This window comes from Lissotriton vulgaris, chromosome 6 (genome assembly GCF_964263255.1).
Source record: "Lissotriton vulgaris chromosome 6, aLisVul1.2, whole genome shotgun sequence".
Taxonomy (NCBI): Eukaryota; Metazoa; Chordata; class Amphibia; order Caudata; family Salamandridae; genus Lissotriton; species Lissotriton vulgaris.
The window spans coordinates 1,163,374,111-1,163,394,610 of NC_141694.1; positions in this window are offsets into that span (position 1 = coordinate 1,163,374,111).

Below are 20,500 nucleotides of genomic sequence, written 5' to 3' on the forward strand. Positions count from 1 at the left end.
CTGTTCCCGGGCCTGCCGCGTGGCAGGAAGCCCTGGATGGGGTCCGGGAGGGCCCGGGGAGGCGTCCCCAGCGCCTCCGGTCTCCCAGATGGGGCCCAGGGGCCCGGGTTGGGTTCCCCTCGTCCCCCGGCCTGCCGCACTGCCAAAGCCAGGGACGGGGTTCTGTTGTGCCCGGGGAGCCTCTCCTTGCTTGGCTGGGTCCAGGAGCTCCATCATGAGCACCACAGCTCCATGCCCAAACCCATTCGAACCGCCGCAGTGAAGGGGTTAATGCTGCAGCCAGACTAATCACAGGCTCAAAAAAAAGTTCACACATCTCTCCCGACTTAAAATCCTTGAACTGGCTGCCATACGAAGCTAGAATACACCTGAAAATCGCATGCATGACACACAAGGCTATACACCACAATTCCCCCAGTTACCTCGCTCAGAAACTGACAATCTCGGTGGCTCAAGAGCCACAAGAAGCGACGAAAATCTCCTTTTGAAACCTCAAAGATTCCACAAGAAAAAAACATAGAAACGCTCCTTCTCAGGAATGGCTCCCAGGATCTGGAACGCCCTTCCTCCAGAAATCAGACTTATCTCATCCACGGCATTCTTAAAAAAAGAAGTAAAATATCTCCTCTTAGCTAAATTCACATGAATTTAAACTAAAGAAATCCTCCAATGACTATGTACAGCTGACCACCTATGCACCGTTGTTACCTTACCTGTTTCTATTGTTTAACCATTTGCTCATCTTTGCACAAAATGACTTGCTTAATTATTACCCCTTTGTCTTTTTATCCTATTTGTGTGTAAAGAGCTCTAATATCCGTAAGGATCTTGTTCGCGCTGTATAAAACTTTCAAAATAAAATAAATAAATTAAATAATCATGTTCTTTCAGGTAGTCTATGTAAGGTAGAAAAATATAGCTGGCAAAAGCAATGCAACGTTTCCTTTTTGTTGCTTTAAAACGCTGCTCCGTGACCAGACCTGCCTTTCAGCTTGGCTGCTGTCTCTGGCAGCAGGCATTGTGACGCCAGAACTTGACAGCAATAACTTATTACAGTCGAGTTCTAACATATTTTCTTAATAATAGACAACTGAATGACGGTCACTAGGTGCTGATTACAAAGAAAATATTTATACAGGGAGTGCAGAATCCCATGATTTATAGTATGATGTTGAAGTTCACAGAAAAATCTAACAAACCCAGGGCTTTGATTCTAGTACCATCCACCCCATGTCTCAGGTGAAGGACTGAGAGAATAACCACTCGGAGCTTCTCTCTTGGTGAACAGTTTAATATGCACAGAGTGGACCCAGTAACCCCCAGATTCTATTAGATATATAATTCCAAAATGATTCTAGCAGGAAGGTAACCAAAAGGATTTTTAACAACAAATTATTTAGTAAGAAGTCAAAGAATCCCCCTTAACACATTATGTAGTGTCATATGGATACTTCATTACATATATTGCGTTATGTTAGCATGAGTGTATTACATGTTTAAACAGCCGGTTTGCCTTCGGCTTCAGTTTTGCACACGACACATACTTGTTGTTGTAGCTTTCACCCTAGAAGCGGTGAGGTGGTTTAGTTGAGAATAATATGTTATTTCTATGCTATCAGCTTTGCCTGGTGCACTTGGTACAACTGTCTGCACACTGAGAGCTGCACACTCTAAGATTAACCTAACACAAGGTTGCTGAGAGGCCTGATCCTCGCACCACATTAGACATAACATAAATAATGTTGATGCCAACATTTTGGGCTCTACGCGGGTTTAAGATAGAGTTACACGGAATGAACGTAGACACTTGGTACTGCGCATGGAGAGAGCTGGTAGCTGTTGATGTGAACTGCTCCTACTGACATTGAGAGGTATGGGGCCGCCCTGCTAAAGCCCGAATGAGACCTTCTTAGATATAAAATAATATACTAGATAGGGTGCGCGAAATATAGGTGATATCGATTCTATAGGTTTTGCATTATAACATGCTAGCACCTTTTGCTTACTATGGATTAGTGACTATGCTGCTAACTCTGATTTTTATAATCTGCATTTTGGTATTATACAAGATACTGCGTTTGAGAACTTTGCATTGAATAATAAATATTTCAAACTTGCATGTGTGTTCTTTGACTCCCAGTTTTGGTTTGAAATGATTATATAACGAAAGAGTGTTCATGTGTTCCACGACTCCTGAGGTATTCTAAAGATCATGTTCTGGTTTGTCTAATACATGTATCATTTCATAATGATCCATGAGACACTGTAGCTAGCTAGGTAACGAGATTTCTGACACTGAGATGAGTTTTGGATCATCCTAACTCACTGAGGTTCTAGATCTCTATGCACAGTTCTGTGGGAGAACGGAAACCCTGCTACATGGCGCCCAACGGATTGGTTGGCCGTATTTCATGACACTCGAGTAGTATATCATTCAAACCTTAACACCTTCATTCCCGTTTCCGGTAAACGGTGGTGTCGGAAAAACCTACCTATTTTTGAAATAGGTCTTTTCAAGCTTGAATTCTACTTTAAACGGTTTCTTTGAATTACTACCCAGTTGTGCTACAAAGTGTTCTTTGTCCTTTTTTCACTTCCGGTGCTACCATGGCCGTGGAAATAGCGCAGCATAGCCGCGTCGCGGTTCGCGACCACTTGAGGGCATATAATGTCCCTGCGGAAGGTTTGGCTGTGGTTCTAGTGGTGAGTGCGGAACATGCGTACCCGTACGAATTGTTTTATTCCTGGGTGACGTTTCCGGAAGTAAACGCTAATTCGGGCGTCTACCACTCGTACACTGCCTCGGCTGTTCCGGCGGCTTATGCTCCGTACAGAGCACTGGAAGTACCTATTGATGCTTGGCAGCACGGAGTTTGGTTTGGTGGCGTCCTACCCCACTCTTTAACGGCTCCGAGGTTAGGTCCGTTGTCCATTCCGGGCACAGCCTGGCCCGCCTTGGGCGGATTTACTCCTCATCCTAATCGCGCCACTTGTAATGTGGGTGATTTGCGGCGTCTGCATGATGTCGCGGTTGACGTGATTAGAGCGCTTGTTCATTACATTGGTCGTAATATACATGGCGCAGCCCCCGCAGGTGCGCAGCTTCGAGCGGAACAGGCTGGTTTGAAAATCAGTCCTGTCTTGGTGAATTCCGTAATGGGCAGAAAGCCAGACAATAAGGATGATTTTCCTTACTGGCTTGCCGAGAAATTCGACCAGCTGGAGGCTGTGTTTCCTAATACGACTCCGGGTGAAAAACACCGGATTCTTACGCTTAGTTTACCGAAGGATTTAGCCCCTGAACTTGCTGACTGTGAAACATGGGGTAAGACTTTTGCAGCGGTTTACTCGAGGTGCTTTGGCACACCGACAGTGTCGAACCTGTCTGCGATCCTCAAACGTGTTCAAGATGATCACGGACCTGAGTCGGCGGTTGAGTTGGGTATGCGCCTGAACGGTTCATTTGAGACAGTTTGCGGTATTATCCTTGCCAATGTTAAAGGGGATGCTGTGAACTTTCAAGTGGCCAATGGTCTGGCGTTAATTCCCGATGCCGAGAAACCCCGTCAGCTGGCAAAAATTATTGTGGCAGCTTATAAAACGGTTGGCCGCAATTCTAAGGGCGCAAAGGTTTTTCTTGAAAAAGAAAGGAAGCAGCCCCAGGGACAGTCTTCGGAAACAGGTGGACAGCCCAAGTCCAAAAAACAAAATTGGCCTAAAAAGCAGAATCAGGGTAAGCAACAACAACAACAGACACAGGTTTCGAGTCCGGCGCCTTCACAACCTGCGCAGTCAGAGCGAGTTTATGAATTGCGCGATCGCGCTACGATTAAATCGCCTGATAGATATCAGGCAACTGACCAACGCTCTCCTCGTTCCTTTCAGGACTCATCGGCTCCGTCAACCGGTGGTGGAGGGGGCGGCAGGGGCAGGGGTGGCCAGCAAGGACGTGGCCAGCCCCGCACACGAAGTGAAGGGGATCAGCGGGACGACTCTACGCCAAAGAGACCGCAGTTTGCCAAGAAGAAAGTCGCTGCCTTAACGGCGCATCGATATGCCCCAGATAGTGAGAACGCGGCTTCGGAATCTGACGTGGGCTCTGACCTTGCTGGACAGCGCGGCGGAGATTACCATAGTGAGAGAGGCCCTCCGTCCACTGTTGAAGGTGACAGCGACTGAGACTTTTATTGTGATTGAAACAGCTGATACGCATGTTGCTCCCCCTGAAAGACTTTTTGAAATTGTCCTGTTAATTGAAGGTGACATGCAGCGAACTGTAAAAGGGGTATTTTGGGAAAATCTTTCGGATACGTATGATATTTTGCTTTCGGAGGCTGACTGGCCCCCACCTTTTGTTCTCGCAGCTCCGCGAGGGGAGGAGGTAATCCTCCCCAGTTTCGCGCACACTGTGCCAAGAATGGAAGCTCTGCATTTTGCAGAAGAGTGGGCTCTGGCGCTTGCGCCGGCTGTGTACCGGAATCAGTGTGGCTGGGATAAATTGTCCCCGAGCCATGAGATTCCGTTACGGTCACAGCCGCAGCCACAACCCCAATATCCCATACGGCGTGAAGCTAAGGCTTCGGTCGCGGCTATCCTTGAACAATTGGAATATCAAGGTGTAATTGAAACGTGTGTGTCACCGATGAATAATCCCCTTTTTACTGTTAACAAGCCGGACGGATCATATCGTCTGGTTTTGGATTACCGGCATTTGAACTCGCATTGCCGTAACTGTGCAGTACAGAATACTCACGGCTCTGCCCTAGTGAATAGTCTTGAGCGTAAACGGTTCAAAACCACGCTTGACATTTCCAATGGTTTTTATGCACATAGATTAGATGGTCTAAGTTCCCAATGGACCAGTTTTACATGCGGCGGCGTACAAAAAATGTTTAAACGACTCCCAATGGGATATAAAAATAGTCCTGGGGTGTTTTCCGCCCGCATAGTCTCTCTTTTGGAGAGTTTCGATCCAGTTGCATGTTCGTATGTGGATGACATTTATCTCACAGACGACGAACTTTGGGTGCATCTGTGTCGTGTAAACAGCATCATTTGTAACTTTGCAGACATGGGTTACAAGTTTAACTTTGCAAAATCACACATTGCGGAGTACACAGTGTTGTTTCTAGGTTATGAACTTAACCATGAAGGAAAGGGATTGGCTCCTCACTTCCTGGAGAAGTGCGCGCAGTTGCGCTCTCCGACAACGCTGAAAAAATTACAGTCTTTACTGGGTTTTTTAAATTTCGGGAGGACATACATTCCGGAATATGCCCAGCGTATCAAGCCTTTATATGCCTTGGTACAACCATCTTTTTCCAAATCATGCTGGCTGCCTGAGCATTCAGCCATTCTGCAGTCCTTGCAGGCTGATTTGCTCACTTCTGACTACTTACAGACCCGTGATAACCAGACCAACCTGGTGATAAGAATTATCCCTGGGACGGTGGGTTTCACGTACCTGACTTTTAATGAGGGGGATACTGTACCTATTGCTTACAAGTCACACTTGTACACTTCGGCTGAATTGCGATTTTCCACTGTGGAGAAAGTTTTAACGGCTGTGCAGATGGCAATTCTTAAGGAACGTGCCCTGTCGCAGGGAAAGCGCATGTTGGTTGTTACCCCGTGTCCGGCCTTGGAGGCGGTCACGAAAGCCAGTGTACCAAATTCTAAAGCTTTGCACCCTCGGTGGATTCAGTGGGCTACATCCTTGACATCTCAGGATGTCACGTTTATTTTTGACGCCGCTTTACGGTCGCAGGAGTATTTACAGTATGAATTTGTTCATCCTGCTCCTTTAGCAATGCGGCCGTTGGAGGATTTCCACTGTATCATTTACACGGATGGTTCGGCGCAGGTTGCGCATGGCTCTAAACATGCCTACGTTTCCGCTTGCGCCATTGTGGTCGGTGCCATGGTGAACGATGAGTTCGAGTCCAGCGTCGTGCACACGCAGACGCTTGGGGACTGCACCGCACAATTAGCTGAGCTGCGTGCTCTAATGCTTGCATTGGAGTACGCTGATCCTTGTGTGACGACTTTAATCGTAAGTGATTCTTACTACTGTGTCCAGTCTTACAATGAGAACTTGTTCTTTTGGATTCAGAATGATTTTCGTGATTCCAAAGGTAGCACAATAAAACATAAAATGATCTGGGTCCGAGTGGCGGAACTTAAAGAGAAACTGCCGCTCGTGTTTGTGATTCATACTCTCGGCCACCAGCGCGTGGGAGTCCACGCTGTTGGCAACTCGCTTGCTGATGAAGCAGCGAAGTCAGCGGTATCAAAATACTTAGTTGCAGCGGTCACGAGGTCCAAAAGCAAAATAGATGATGACATCTTGGCGGCTGTTGCTGCCACAGCGAAGGGAGGTAAATATCCTGCGGGGTTCCCTTCGAAGTACACATACCACTTAAGTCCCGATAAGGTTCCTTATGTGAAAATTCCTGAAGTTGGAGAGCGTTTAGTTCCCAACTCGGATCGCAGAGCTTCTCTGATTACAGCGGCTCATGAAGGTGTGGCGTCTGCGCATGCGGGCGTCTCAGCCACTGTATCTCAGCTACAACAGAGGTTCTGGTGGCGGGGACTGTACAAACAGACGCGCGATTATGTCCTTATGTGTGACATTTGTCAGCAGATTAAGCCTTCTACTGCTGCGCGTCCGCCTCAGACACAGTTGTGCATCTCTAATAAACCGCTTGGTTGCGTTTATTTGGATCACTGCGGTCCTTTTTCTTCTGATACTGCTTGTAAATACATCTTAGTAGCAGTTGACTCATGCACACGCTTTGTGTGGGTATGGCCGCATCGAAGCGCTGATTCGCGAACTGTCATTAAGGATTTGCGTGTCTTTGTGGGAATCTTTGCTTGTGGTACTTTCCACTCGGACCAGGGTCCGGCTTTCGCCTCTAAGGCGTATAAGGATGCTATGGTTTCGTTGGGAGTACAGGTGAAGTTTTCAAGTCCCTACAGGCCTGAGGGCAATTCTGTAGTAGAGAGAATGAACCGCGACTTAAAGCAATCTTTGACAGCACGTGTTATAGGCACTGGTAGAAACTGGCTGACCCACCTCTATGGCGTGCAGCGTGCGCTTAATAATCTCCCTAGAAGGTCTCTGGGTGGGCGGACCCCATACGAAATGCTCTTTGGTATCAAGATGTACGTCCCTGACCTTGATGGTGCAGACTGCCAGGCCCAGGCCGCGGCCTTTGACGTAGATGAACATTGCAATGTTTTACAGGATCTACAAAAGACCAGAGACAGTCTTGCAAAGGAACACTTGCCCTCCACGTCGGATGATGCGTTGCAGATCCCGGTAGTTGGCTGGCTACCCCAAGTTGGAGAACTGGTTCGAGAGAAGATCGATAACAAGAAAGAGTTTGGTCCCTCATTTAGAACGCCGGTTCGAGTCCTTGGAGTGAAGGGCACAAGAACAGTCATTTTACCACCACTTCCAGGTCGTAAAGAAAACAGATTTATTTCTATTGACAATGTCAAGATACACAGGGTGGCCGATTCTTCATAGTATGACACCGGCTACATCCTGTCCTTCCATGGTGAGGAACTCTGTGCTGGCTATTACATCTGGTGCAGATCAGGAGGTGTCCCTCGAGATGCCTGCTTTATCCAATCCTTTATTAAATACAATTCCTCTTGCCAACATTGATGAGCGGACATATGCAGATCCTGCTGATTTATCTATGTCTGATCTAAATGCTCGTTTGGCCAACCAGTCCAGATTCTCTTTTGACTCTGTTTCGGAACTTTCAAAGAAACCATCGACTATTGCAAAATATGCCACGTTATTTAAAAAACATTTTTTAATTCCCCCTTGGACCTACGTTTGGCTGATACTATTTTCATTTTATCTTTTTATGTCAATTGGTTTTGTGTTTTATTTTTTCCGCTTGATTGATGGCCATTATGTGAAAGAAAGAACAGGAATTCGGTACCTTAATGGAACATTGGCCCCTCTATCCTCCTCACATTCAGCACACAGGCTAAGGAGAGACTTGAAAACAGTACAAATTACTGCTTGGCCTATCCTTGATGGGATTGTGTGGGATGCAGTTAGGTTTCGGATACATGGCCCCACAGAAGTTATTAATGTTCCTAATGTGCTTAGAGTAAACATGGGAGATGTGATTAAGCAAAATGTTCATTCTGATGACTGGGATCTTCAGGCTGTAGAGGCATTGTTCTCTGATTTGAAATATTATGCGGCCTTTGATGCTGAGGATTTGTACTTAGATTCTGTCAATTATGGTGATTTATTTTGCTATCAACATTATGGGAATCATTTCCTACACAAGACAAGTTCCAGGAGGGTTCCTGTGAATTACACTCAGTGGGAACATTGCCCTGCTCCTTTACAGGGGAGCTCGAGTACATTTCTGGGAAAATACTCTTATTTTACAGACTTTAATCAATCAAATCCTGAGTCGTTTTATTTTAAAGTGAACCAGAAATTCATGCCCAAAGTCAGACTTACTGATACAAAATTGCTGTATTCAAAGTCCTTTCTAGAAAGGTTATCTGTAGATGGCTATGAGTTATGGAAGGATACTATTGACCTTAAATCGGTTTGGGGTACCAAAGATTGGCAGGTACAAGGCACTGAGGCTTTGCATCGTGCATGTCTCATCCCGAATCACATGTTGTTTTTAAATTCAACTATTTCCCAAACAACATGTTTTGGATTGGCTACATCTAAAAAATTAAATACCCCTACTATCCCTGATTTAGAAGAATATTCAGGTTGGAGTAATTTCACTACATTATCCATCAGTGAGATACAAGCACTTTTGCAGAACTCCTCCTTAAATGTTTCCCATTTCGACCCGGAGGGGTGGCTCTTGTGGCAAAGAAGCTCTGATGCTTGCCAACGTCGTTTTTTGGGTTTGTCTGAAGGGTTTACGCACATCAGGCCAGATCCCAGGTTTGAAACAGATCACACTGTTACTACTTATTCAGTAGGAAAATTGTGTCAGAACTGGTTACAACATTCCACTTTGGCTGCAGTTAAACTGCATCTGTCCCAGTTGAATGAAAATATAGACCTAAATGATTTTATAAAAGGCCCAGCTAGGGGTAGATCTAAACGCTTTCTTTATGCTATATACAATGAGATTTGGAAATTTTCACAAGTTGAGGCAGCAAAACGCCTGAGAGCTATTGATCAAGCAAATTTGGAAAAAGTGCTTGCAGTGGTCGATAACAGTATTAACATGCTTTCTTCCAGAATTTACACATTGGATAATATTGTTTCTTCTGTTGTTGATATTGTACATGATGAAGTGTCCACGTTATACCATGGTCAAAATCAATTGCGTTCTGTGATGCAGTTTGCATGGACGCTACAGACTCTTAAGGCTGGTCGAGTTCCCTGGACCTCATTGAACGTTTCATCCCTTTTTGCTCCTTTTAATCTTACTGAGAAACAGCGCATGCTTTCAATGCGTGATGCTTCATTTTCTATGCTACGTATTGAAAAGCTAGAGTCCTTGCCTTTCTCTGTTGCTGAAACCACTACTGCCACATGGCTTATTCATGGATTAATAACATTACCATTCCCTTTATATAAATTTACTAACTGTATGCGTTATATTGCTATAGGTCGATATGAACCGCTAGGCAATGCATTCCTGCATGAGGCATGGTCATTACCATACACATACAGATGTCTGAAAGATGGAAAAGAAGTTAATCTTAATGGTGAGGAATGCACACAGTCACCTGACCATTCATTAATATGCAGACACATTCAGTTACACGGTTCTTGTAATCAGGACCGCCCAAATTTAGCATGTGTTTTAAAAGGCACGCCAGTTCCAGCAGTAGTGCCCACATTTACATTATTAGCTAATGGTAGTTATTTGCTTTTAAACAACGAATTATGTTGTGGTTTATTAATTGGTGTGGCTTATATAGTTACTGTATCAGAGCGTGTAGTGTGCTGCAAGAACGTGCTATACCCACCCACGCATGGCTCTTCAGATGTCTCCATCTAGCCACGGATCCCAACCTTGGAAGCGAAATTCAATGGTTTAAGCAGAATAAGGGCCCTTTTGTCTCAAAAACAAGTGACCCTGAGTTCGGCCCGGGAAACTTATGTCCTTCACATAGCCAACACCCGCACAGAGGTGCAGGCGCTCTTAAACACTGATTTGCCATTTCATTTCTGCGAGCTGGTACACCAGATTTTTAATGCTTCTTCAACGACTGGCCTTGCACATTTTTTTAAACTAGTAAGCAGTGGCCTCGTGACTACGTTTGAAAAAGTTTTTGGTATCATTCCCACGTTTTTCCACACTATTTTTTCGAGTTTGTTTGGTGGACTACCTGTTTTGCTGGCTGTGGCCGCAGGCTTTCTGTTGGTGTTTTTCTTCATAAAACATGGATGCCCATCCTGCACAAGACGCCGTTCAACGCCTCCTGACCCTGTGTCGTAATCGGATGCTCAATTACTATGGAACATTGCCGCTTGCAGCATTAAGCACGGCCTATAGATTGTCATTTCGGTTCACCGACTTCACGTGTGTCCAACCTGTGTTTCACTGCCTGAGCTGCGAGTTCGATTGGGCCATTGATTTATGCCTATGCTTGAGGACTGCTCCTGACGTCGATTTTGATCAGCTAATGCGTCCCGTGGTGGCTCACGAGCTGATCTGTTCTGGCGAGAGAGTTATGGCCTTGGCAGCGATAAATGGAGTTCTGGGCCAATGGGAGATCTCTGCAGCGGCGGATGCCTTTCTGACACACAGCGATCTGGTGAACCCACCGAGTTGTCCTCTGACGTTGCAGGAGGATCCGATGCTGGAGGAGCACGTATGTTCTTTCCCATTGCTAAATTGGATGGCTGAACTATTTTCGGATGATGGCAGTGATTTCATACTGGAGGCTGTTGCAACTTTCTTTGCATATACTTTCCAATCGTGAGATGCCTGGAGGGAATGCTTTGTTGTGAAATATAACTTTCGCCTCGCTGAATTGGAGGGATGGACTAAGTTCAACTGATGGAAAGTTCACTCACGTGATGTCGCTGGAGATAACGTCTGGGTGGCACATGACTTTGGATATCGGATAAGTGCCTTGGTTTTTTCTCTTACAAACATTTGAAAGGATGCGACCTGGTCATACATTTCATAATTTTTGGACCTGGCGGAAGACTTTTGGTTCAAGACTTTTGTTCTTTTTTAGCTTTGAGGCCACTGTAGGCATTCATACATATTCATTCATACATATTTTTAGCTTATTTTAGCTCAATATTATTGAATTTTGCTTTCAATTTTTGTATCTGATTTAGTATTGCCTTTTCCCTTATGATTGGCGGTGCTCGGACCAATGGGGGGGTGTCATATGGATACTTCATTACATATATTGCGTTATGTTAGCATGAGTGTATTACATGTTTAAACAGCCGGTTTGCCTTCGGCTTCAGTTTTGCACACGACACATACTTGTTGTTGTAGCTTTCACCCTAGAAGCGGTGAGGTGGTTTAGTTGAGAATAATATGTTATTTCTATGCTATCAGCTTTGCCTGGTGCACTTGGTACAACTGTCTGCACACTGAGAGCTGCACACTCTAAGATTAACCTAACACAAGGTTGCTGAGAGGCCTGATCCTCGCACCACATTAGACATAACATAAATAATGTTGATGCCAACATTTTGGGCTCTACGCGGGTTTAAGATAGAGTTACACGGAATGAACGTAGACACTTGGTACTGCGCATGGAGAGAGCTGGTAGCTGTTGATGTGAACTGCTCCTACTGACATTGAGAGGTATGGGGCCGCCCTGCTAAAGCCCGAATGAGACCTTCTTAGATATAAAATAATATACTAGATAGGGTGCGCGAAATATAGGTGATATCGATTCTATAGGTTTTGCATTATAACATGCTAGCACCTTTTGCTTACTATGGATTAGTGACTATGCTGCTAACTCTGATTTTTATAATCTGCATTTTGGTATTATACAAGATACTGCGTTTGAGAACTTTGCATTGAATAATAAATATTTCAAACTTGCATGTGTGTTCTTTGACTCCCAGTTTTGGTTTGAAATGATTATATAACGAAAGAGTGTTCATGTGTTCCACGACTCCTGAGGTATTCTAAAGATCATGTTCTGGTTTGTCTAATACATGTATCATTTCATAATGATCCATGAGACACTGTAGCTAGCTAGGTAACGAGATTTCTGACACTGAGATGAGTTTTGGATCATCCTAACTCACTGAGGTTCTAGATCTCTATGCACAGTTCTGTGGGAGAACGGAAACCCTGCTACAGTAGTGACTTACAGTAACACACCTCTTAGCCAAAACACACTGGGGGATATTTACAAAGAATTGGCTTAGGGCAGCACCGCAAGTCATTTTGCTGCACTGTCCTACACTGATTCAAAAGGGCAGGAATGCACCATATTTAAAAATACACTTCATTCCTGTCCTTTCTGCCTGTGCCGGCGTACAATTTGCAGACAAGCACCATAGCAGGCACCCTTGCACAGTGGTACAAGGATGTCTGTGTTGTTAGCAGAATTGTTTTTGTGCAGGAAGGGACACCTTCCTGCACAAAACTATCACAAAGGTGTTCGTTCCCCGTGTGCTGCTGCGACCAAGAATAAGGCATGGCAGAGACTAGCTCTGCTTTGGCTCTGCTTTGTCTTACTCCATATCTACAAGGCCATAAAAAAGCCACGGAGGGTGGCTTTACATGGCCTTGTAGATATCACTAAGCCCTGTGCGCCACCGGAACATCGCAAAAAGTGACATTCCGGTAGCGCACAGGGCTTGTAAATAAGCCCCACTTTATATAAGAATACACCAACTTTATATATGGATGTTCCCCACAGTGTGATCGACAAAGTGCTCATGAAAGTGGCATCACCATAAAACCATGAGGGATTCTTGGACCTCTTTCAAAATTATTTAACAGTCATTTTTGTTACCTTTCCGGCAGAATAATTTTTGGGTTATATGCCTCTTAGTAAAATTCTTATCCCAAACTGCTCAATCCGAAGGTTGCCTAGCAAACATTTGTAGTCAGTGCTTAAGTTGAGCTGGTGGTTGCCAGTGGGGCCCACCAGCACTCATTTGTAGGAACCGGCACTTATTTTTCCTCATCAGATATTTATCTAACACAAGCAAGAGAAAAACACTTAAAGGAAATAAGAGGAGGAAGAGAAAAACGGAAAAGTGTCATAACGGGAGAAAGTAGGATCCTAAAACAGAGAGTTAAAGGGACATTGAGTAACTGGTAGTGGATTAAAGGGACATGAGGTGGATTTAAGCCTCTAGATTGTTGGGTGCTGACATTTAATTATACTGGCTGTGGACTTCTGATCAGAGCTTTCAGTTTTCATATCCTTTAAGGTTCTGACCTTAGCCACCTTTGCAGGGGTTTCCTATCTACCTCTTCCTGAGGGGTAAACTGGTGGCAAGAGTAGGCAGGACTATCATGTTCTCATTGTGGAGTGTTGGACTTGGCCGTTTTTGGCAGGTTCACCACTAAACTTTTTGCCTATTCTCTGACATGGTATTGGTGATTTTAGGCCTCTGGGCACTTAGCACTGTGGTCCACTGTAAAGTGTGTGCTCTCTATGTTACATTTGTAAGGTTGGCCTGCCCTCCCATAGAAATGCATTGGGGATTCCCTGATCAGTGTGTGTCAGTGGTAATTCCGGTTATGAGAGGAGCAGTGTGGTCAAGTCTGGTATGTATGAAATTGTGCGAATAAATGCTGTGCAATGGTGTGCGCAGGTTTATTGTAGTTATTTTAGAAATGCCACTTTTAGAAGTTGGCATTTCTGTGTGCTATGTGTCTGCCTGCCTGATGCGAATTGCATGTCTGGCTTGTGAGTGACAGGGGCTGGGAGATGTGTGTGGCTCCAGGAGGGGCAGGGTGAGTCAGTGCTGGGCTGAATAGGACATCTGGACTGGGAGTAATGGGAGGGGTAATCCCCTGACTCTGAATAGGATGGTGCCTGCCCTGGTGAATGCTGTCTCCGACCCTGTGGTGTGTCTGATCACTTAGCACCCATCTGACAAAGGGGAAGAGGAGCTTGGAAAACAAAGTGCTCCAAATCCCCCCTGAACCAGTGGCATCTGGTTACCCCATGACCTGCACTCAAACAAAGAGAATCTGTGATATAAATATAGGGGCTTTGATCCCATGAAAATTGTTCAGTTCATTTCTTATTCCTGAATCCTGCCGGGGCGTGCTGCTGCTGGGGCCCAGGGAGGCTGCCATGAGGGCTTGCTTCCCTGGGCCCTGCATTGCCCCTTCATCTCTAAGGACTTCTGGGACCCTTCTGCTTTTCTTGCTAGAGTCCAGGACCTTAAGGACTTAGCCTGCCTCTGGCGCCCTGGGAGCGCTTTATTTTATTTACCCCAGAGAAAGGTAGTGTGGGCTGCGCAGTGCCAGCTGCAACCCTTTGTTTTGGAGGGAATCCCCGTTGTAGGGAATTCCCCCGTACTGCGGTGAGTAGCGGGTGCCCATCCTTCGTTTGTGCCTCCAATGAGCGGGAGCCTACACCGCTTTATGGATTTTAATTAGCTGGAGCCTACCCGCTTTATGGTGCCTTGTTGGCGGGTGCGCACCCCACCTTTGCTTTTATTTTTATTACGTGAGCCCACCCCGCGTTCTGAGATACTAGCGGGTGCCTACCCCGCATTGCAGCCGAAGGAGGTCGAAGTTATCTGGAGAAGTTGCTGGGCCGCTGCCTAGCGTGACCCGGAAGTCCGGACCCACTAATTGCTTGTAGACGGGGCCTCCTGCAGGCAGCCGGAAGTCTGTGTGGGGCTCCCACAAGCCTGGGAGAGCCCCACATGCAGGGGCATGTGGGTGATTACGGCGGAGGGGGCATGTGGCACATTGTCGATGCCTGCCCCTCCCGCATTGGAAGAAGAGGAGTCCAGAGCAAGTAGTCCGTGTGTGGAGCTGGTGGGGAGGGGGTATATGTTGAGGCACGCTATCGGTGCCTGCCCCCATTGTTGCTACCCCAAGGCACAATGTTGGTGCTGTCACCAGTTAGGATAATATAGTGTGCTTTTTTTCAAATTTATTAATTTTACAATCTATTTGAAGTCTTGAAAAAGCCCCAGCCTTGCACGCCGGCGTGTGGGAAAACATGTTTACTGGCGAACCATCCAGTATCCCCTTAATGTCTTTCATTTATAAACATGGGGCTGGACAAAGAAACCTCCACTATTAAAACCTATGATCTGATTGATTTGAAATTTGGAAAGTACGCAAATGCCATTAGGCATCTCGGTACTAGCATGTCCTAATTTCAGACCTGAGACCAGAAAAAAGGGGGAAAAATACAATCTAAAAAGAGAGCGGAACAAGACAAGATATTAGATGTTTCCAAAAGCTTAACATGTTAGGCTGTCATATAAGGTGCGTAGACAGTCTATTCCCAAGTTGCAGGTGGAGGAAACAAATGTTCTGCCACTTCATAAAGCTTTCTTGATTTTTGGAACAATGACTGAATTTGAGGCAGCAGATCGCAGCAATCTTTTAGGGGAGTATTGGACTCTGGTCCAATTCCCTGCAGTGATTTAAGTGTCATACAGAGAACCTTAAAGGCAACTCTTTTGTTAACTGTACGCCAGTAAAGCTCTGACAAGGCACCCAAAACTTATTGGAACTTTGGTATCTTGTTAAGAAGACGACCGGCTGCGTTCTGCAGCGTCTGAAGCTTATTTAATAAACATAGTTTGATGCGCAGATAAAGGGTTATGAACTCTCATCCCCTTTGGTATCGCAGATAAAGGGTATTACAATAACTCAGACTGCATAATACTAAAGCAAGGACACCTGATTTTTGTAAATTGAAAGGAATAAAAGGCAAATCTTGCCTCCAGATTCTGAACATAAAGAAACAAGACGATAACAATATATTGATCTGGTCCAAGAAAGGCAGCTCAGCGTAAAAAACTACATGAGGTTGCTAACTTTAGATACAGGGGAGCGGGAGGCACCAAATGACTTAGGCCACCAGGAATGGTCCCAAAAAGGTGTTCTTACCAAAAGGAAAACCTTTGTTTTTTCCGAATTCAGCTTCAGGCTATTGCCACTCATCCAGCTGACATTTGCATACATAACACATGTTAAATCAGTCAGCAACCTCCTCTACATTACTTGAGATCAACACAACAATTTGGGTGTTGTCAGCATAGGCTACTGCTGCAAAGCCAGAAGAGTGAATCAATTTGGCTACGGGAGCCACCCAAATATTAAAAAGCATTGGGCTAAGTGATGACCCCTGGGGGACACCACAGGGCAGAGAGAAGGATTTTAAGATCAACTCTCCAAAGGCCACAATCTGCTCTCTATTTGGTAAAATTGAAGAAAGAAGATCACAGGCAGAACCACTGATCATGGTTTCTTCTAAAAGCTCAAGCAGGACTACATGGCTCAGCAATTCTGACAATATTTTATTAAGATGTTTCTCAAGAACCTTTGCTGGAAGGGGGGCGTGGCTACGGAGCCGAGGGAAATGGCGGCGTGAGCTCGGAGCTCAGCGCCTAATCCCCGCAAATATCCTTCTAAAAGGGCGGTGACGCCTGCAGGAGCCTCCCCAAGCAGACCGGAGGAGAGGGAGACGTGGTGGGAGCCCTCGGCAGCGTGGAAGAGGGAAGGATTGACCCCCCCGGCGCGAGGCAGGATCGTCGCAGGCCGGGGCGGGCCGCTGCACAAAATGGCGGATGCCCTCGTAAGTGGCTCTGTGGGCGCCGAGTGATTGAAGTGGTGAAGGCTAGCGCCGGGCTGCGGGAGTGCGACCAGCCAGCGGCGCGGAAGACTCGGACCTGGAGAGGCAGACCCTGAGTTGGCGCAGAGATAGAGGCGCACTGACCTGGGCTGAGCTGGAGCCCGGCGCTGAGAGACCGAGCAAAGAACACCGAGGGGCGACGAGAGCGGCGCTCCCTTCTGGCTGCCTGACGAAGAGGAGACGACACCCCCCCACCCCCCCTGGACACCAGAACAGAGGTGAGCGACCCGCTGCTTGCCGGCGGGACCGCTGGATTGCCTGGGGCGCGAGGGGGTGTTCGCAGCGGCCCGATCCCGGCAGCAAGAGAGCAGAACGGCGGATGGAGCCCAGTGCCGCCGCCTTGCCACGCACCACAGACGAGGAGGGAGGCGACCGCTGTCCGGGCGGAGAGAAAGCGGGAGGCCCCGACGACGCGCAGAGGCAGACTTCACCACCCCAAGGGCTAGAAGCTGTTTTCGCCTGTTTTTGCGAAGGGCAGGCTGAGGAGAGGGGCCCCACCCCCGGACCAACTGCCGAGGACGGAGGCTGGCTCCTGAAGTCCGAGAGCCTCGCAGGCCGGCGGACAGAGCGCGGCGACGAAGGGCTCCCGCGACCTTGGCCCCAAACGGCAACGCACCTTGAGCGAGCGGGGGCTCGTGGCTCTCTGCCGAGCAGAGGCAGGGCCGCCTGAACTGGAGGACCACGTTTGCCGGCGACGGGAGGGTCTGCGGCCTGGCGAACTGAACCCTGAGGTGGGCCTAGATTGGATTGCCCTGAAGGCACCCGGCCGTATAGCAGGACGCCACTGGAGAGCCGCCCCGCCGAGCTTGGTGGGCAGGGATCCGAGATCGTGGAGATCTGGGCAGCGGCCACTGCGTGAAAGGGCTGTCCTGTGCTGTGGGAGACGAGATAACGCAGCACACCCGGGAACGACTTGATGGGGGGCCGCTCTCGAAACGTGCGTTCAGGAGGTGGCACTCCCCACGAGCTCTGTAACACGAGGTGGAGGTGCTTTAGCTGACCACTGCACTGCCTTGAGCTGAGGAAGAGGACGACCCCCCTTGACAGCGAGCTGCCAGGGCAGTGCGGCGGCGGAGAAAACTGAGAGGTGCGGGGATCCGACGGCCCTATAGCAACATGGGGAAAGTCAAGGGCAAGACCGAGGGCGCCGTGGCTGCCGAAACCCTGGAGGGGGGAGCAACGGGAACGACGGACTTACAACAGCTTCAGGATCGCATCCTTGAGGCTATAGCAGCAACCAAAGATGCCTTACAGCACGACATAGCGCAGGTGGTGACGGGCCTGGGGCTCATGCGAGCTGACCATAATAAACTCAAAGACAGGGTGAAAGAAACGGAAGTAACTCTGGAGACCATGGCCCCGGCCCACAAATCTATGGAAGCACGGCTCTCGGACGCCATGGAGAGGATACAAATGTTGGAGAGAAGGGCCGAGGATGCCGAAAACAGAAGTAGATGCAGCAATGTGCGAATAGTGGGCCTGCCGGAAAAAACGGAGGGGGATGATATGCTTGGATACTTGGACGACTGGCTAGACTCAGGTGGCGCCGGAGGGCCTGTCGCCGTTCTTCACCTTGGAGCGGGCACACCGGGTCCCGGCCCGACCCCCCAAGCCGGGATTGCCTCCCAGACCGGTGGTGGCCAAACTGTTACATTACAGAGACAGAGACCTCTTGCTCCAGCGGGCCTGAGAAGTAGGGCCATTCCAGGTGGCAAACAGCAAGGTGACATTATTTCCGGACTACACCTTTAAGACGCAAAAGCTGCGGGCGTCCTTTTTATCTATCAAACGGGAGTTGCGAAATGAAGGAATTAGGTACTCCCTGCTCTTCCCGGCTAAACTGAGAGTCGTAGTGGACGACAAGACTCACTTTTTCCCCACATCGGCAGATGTCTGGGACTGGTGGGAAACGTATAAAGCGGGAACGGATGGCGCCAAGGTGCGGGAGGAGCGAGAGAGAGCGAAGACGCAACCGCGAAAGTCCCAGAGATTGCGCTGGAGGCGGCAAGGCACAAAAAAGCCCTCGGTGTCTCAGACGGAGGCGGAGAGGAAGGCGGCGCTGCAGGCCGTCGAAGAGTTCACAATCTGAGACTAAGGACACAGGGTCTGAGTCAGAGGCTTCGGAGACAAGCAGTGCTAGGGGCCCATTGGTGACCCAGCAGACTTTGGGGGAGATCCTAAACATTTGAGAGGATGAGAACGCTGGCGGGCCACCCCTTCGACGACCCACAATTGTGAACTGTAAGGTACTGCGGTGGGGAGGGCTCAGGCGGGGGGTTCAGACCCGCTGCTGCTTACTGGGAGCGGGGAGAGCGGTTTTTCCCTTCCTCGGACCTAGCCACAACCCGCTTGCCCTTAAGGCATCAACGGTTACGGCCGTGACGTAGACTGGAATTGTTTTTTTTTTCTTAGTTTGGATGGGTACTGATAGTTTGGAATTGGGGCCTATTCTGGGGGGGGTGGTAGTGGGTACTGTTGGGGTTGACCTGGTTTTAGAGCCAAAGTTTGCACAGGATTGGCGGGGATATACTGAGCCAGATGTTCTGATGGTTTGTTGGGGGGGATCCACCACACACGGGGTTGTTGCACTGCGACGAATACGGACTCATGCACTATGGGATAATGGCTAATATGAGTGAAATAAGATGTATAACCTGGAATGTGCGGGGGCTGCGCACCATGGCACGGAGACACAAAGTACACGCCTACCTGGTCCGCCGAGGAGTACACATTGCACTGCTGCAGGAGACCCACATTACAAAACAGGAAGGGTTAGCGCTACATAAGAGATGGAGGGGCCAGCTTTTCAATACCACTTACTCCGCGTTTGCCAGGGGGGCTTTAATCTGGGGCAAGGCAGACTTCCCGTTCCAGGTGACAAGGCACGTGGTAGATCCTGCGGGTCGCTATGTCGCGGTGGAAGGGAGGTTGGGAGGGAAGGACATCACACTATGTAGCATCTATGCGCCAAACACTGACCAGGTGTCCTTCTTTACTACACTCTCGGGGGCACTGGCGCATTTCCTGACGGGCCCAATCCTGATTGGGGGGGATTTTAATTCAGTAGCAAACACCACACTAGATAGATCCCACCCACCATTGGTAGATTCTCCCGTCCACCGCCTCACAAAAGGTAGATTAGATTGGCAGGAGCGCTGGGGATTGGAAGACGTGTGGCGTGTACAGCACCCTACGGAGAGGGACTACTCTTTCTTCTCAGGTCTCCACGACCTACATGTTCGGAATGATGCAGTATTGTGCTCCCGAGAGGTCGGAAGATCAGTCCTAAGAACTGAGTATTTAACCAGAACGATCTCGGACCACAATCCTCTGCTAGTTGGACTGGGATGGGTCAGAGAGGTGTCCCGGGTCCCGACCTGGAGGCTGCGCCCCGAGATGTTGGACGGCCCGCCCTTCCGAGAGGAACTGGGGGAGGTCATTAGCCAATACTTCGATGTCAACGAGGGGTCTACAGCGTCCAGGGCACTGGAGTGGAACGCTTTTAAGGTGGTGGTCAGGGGCCAATGTATAGGGAAACACGTGGGAGCGCGGAGGGTGCTGACGAGGGATTTACAAACGGCAGACTCCAAATTGAGGGAGGCTGAACGAGCTCGACCGGGACGCCCCGACTTACAAGAAGGGGTAAACTCGGCCCGAGAGGCAGTGGCAGTGGAAGTAGAGCGCCTCCGCAGTTTCGACTATAAGGCGT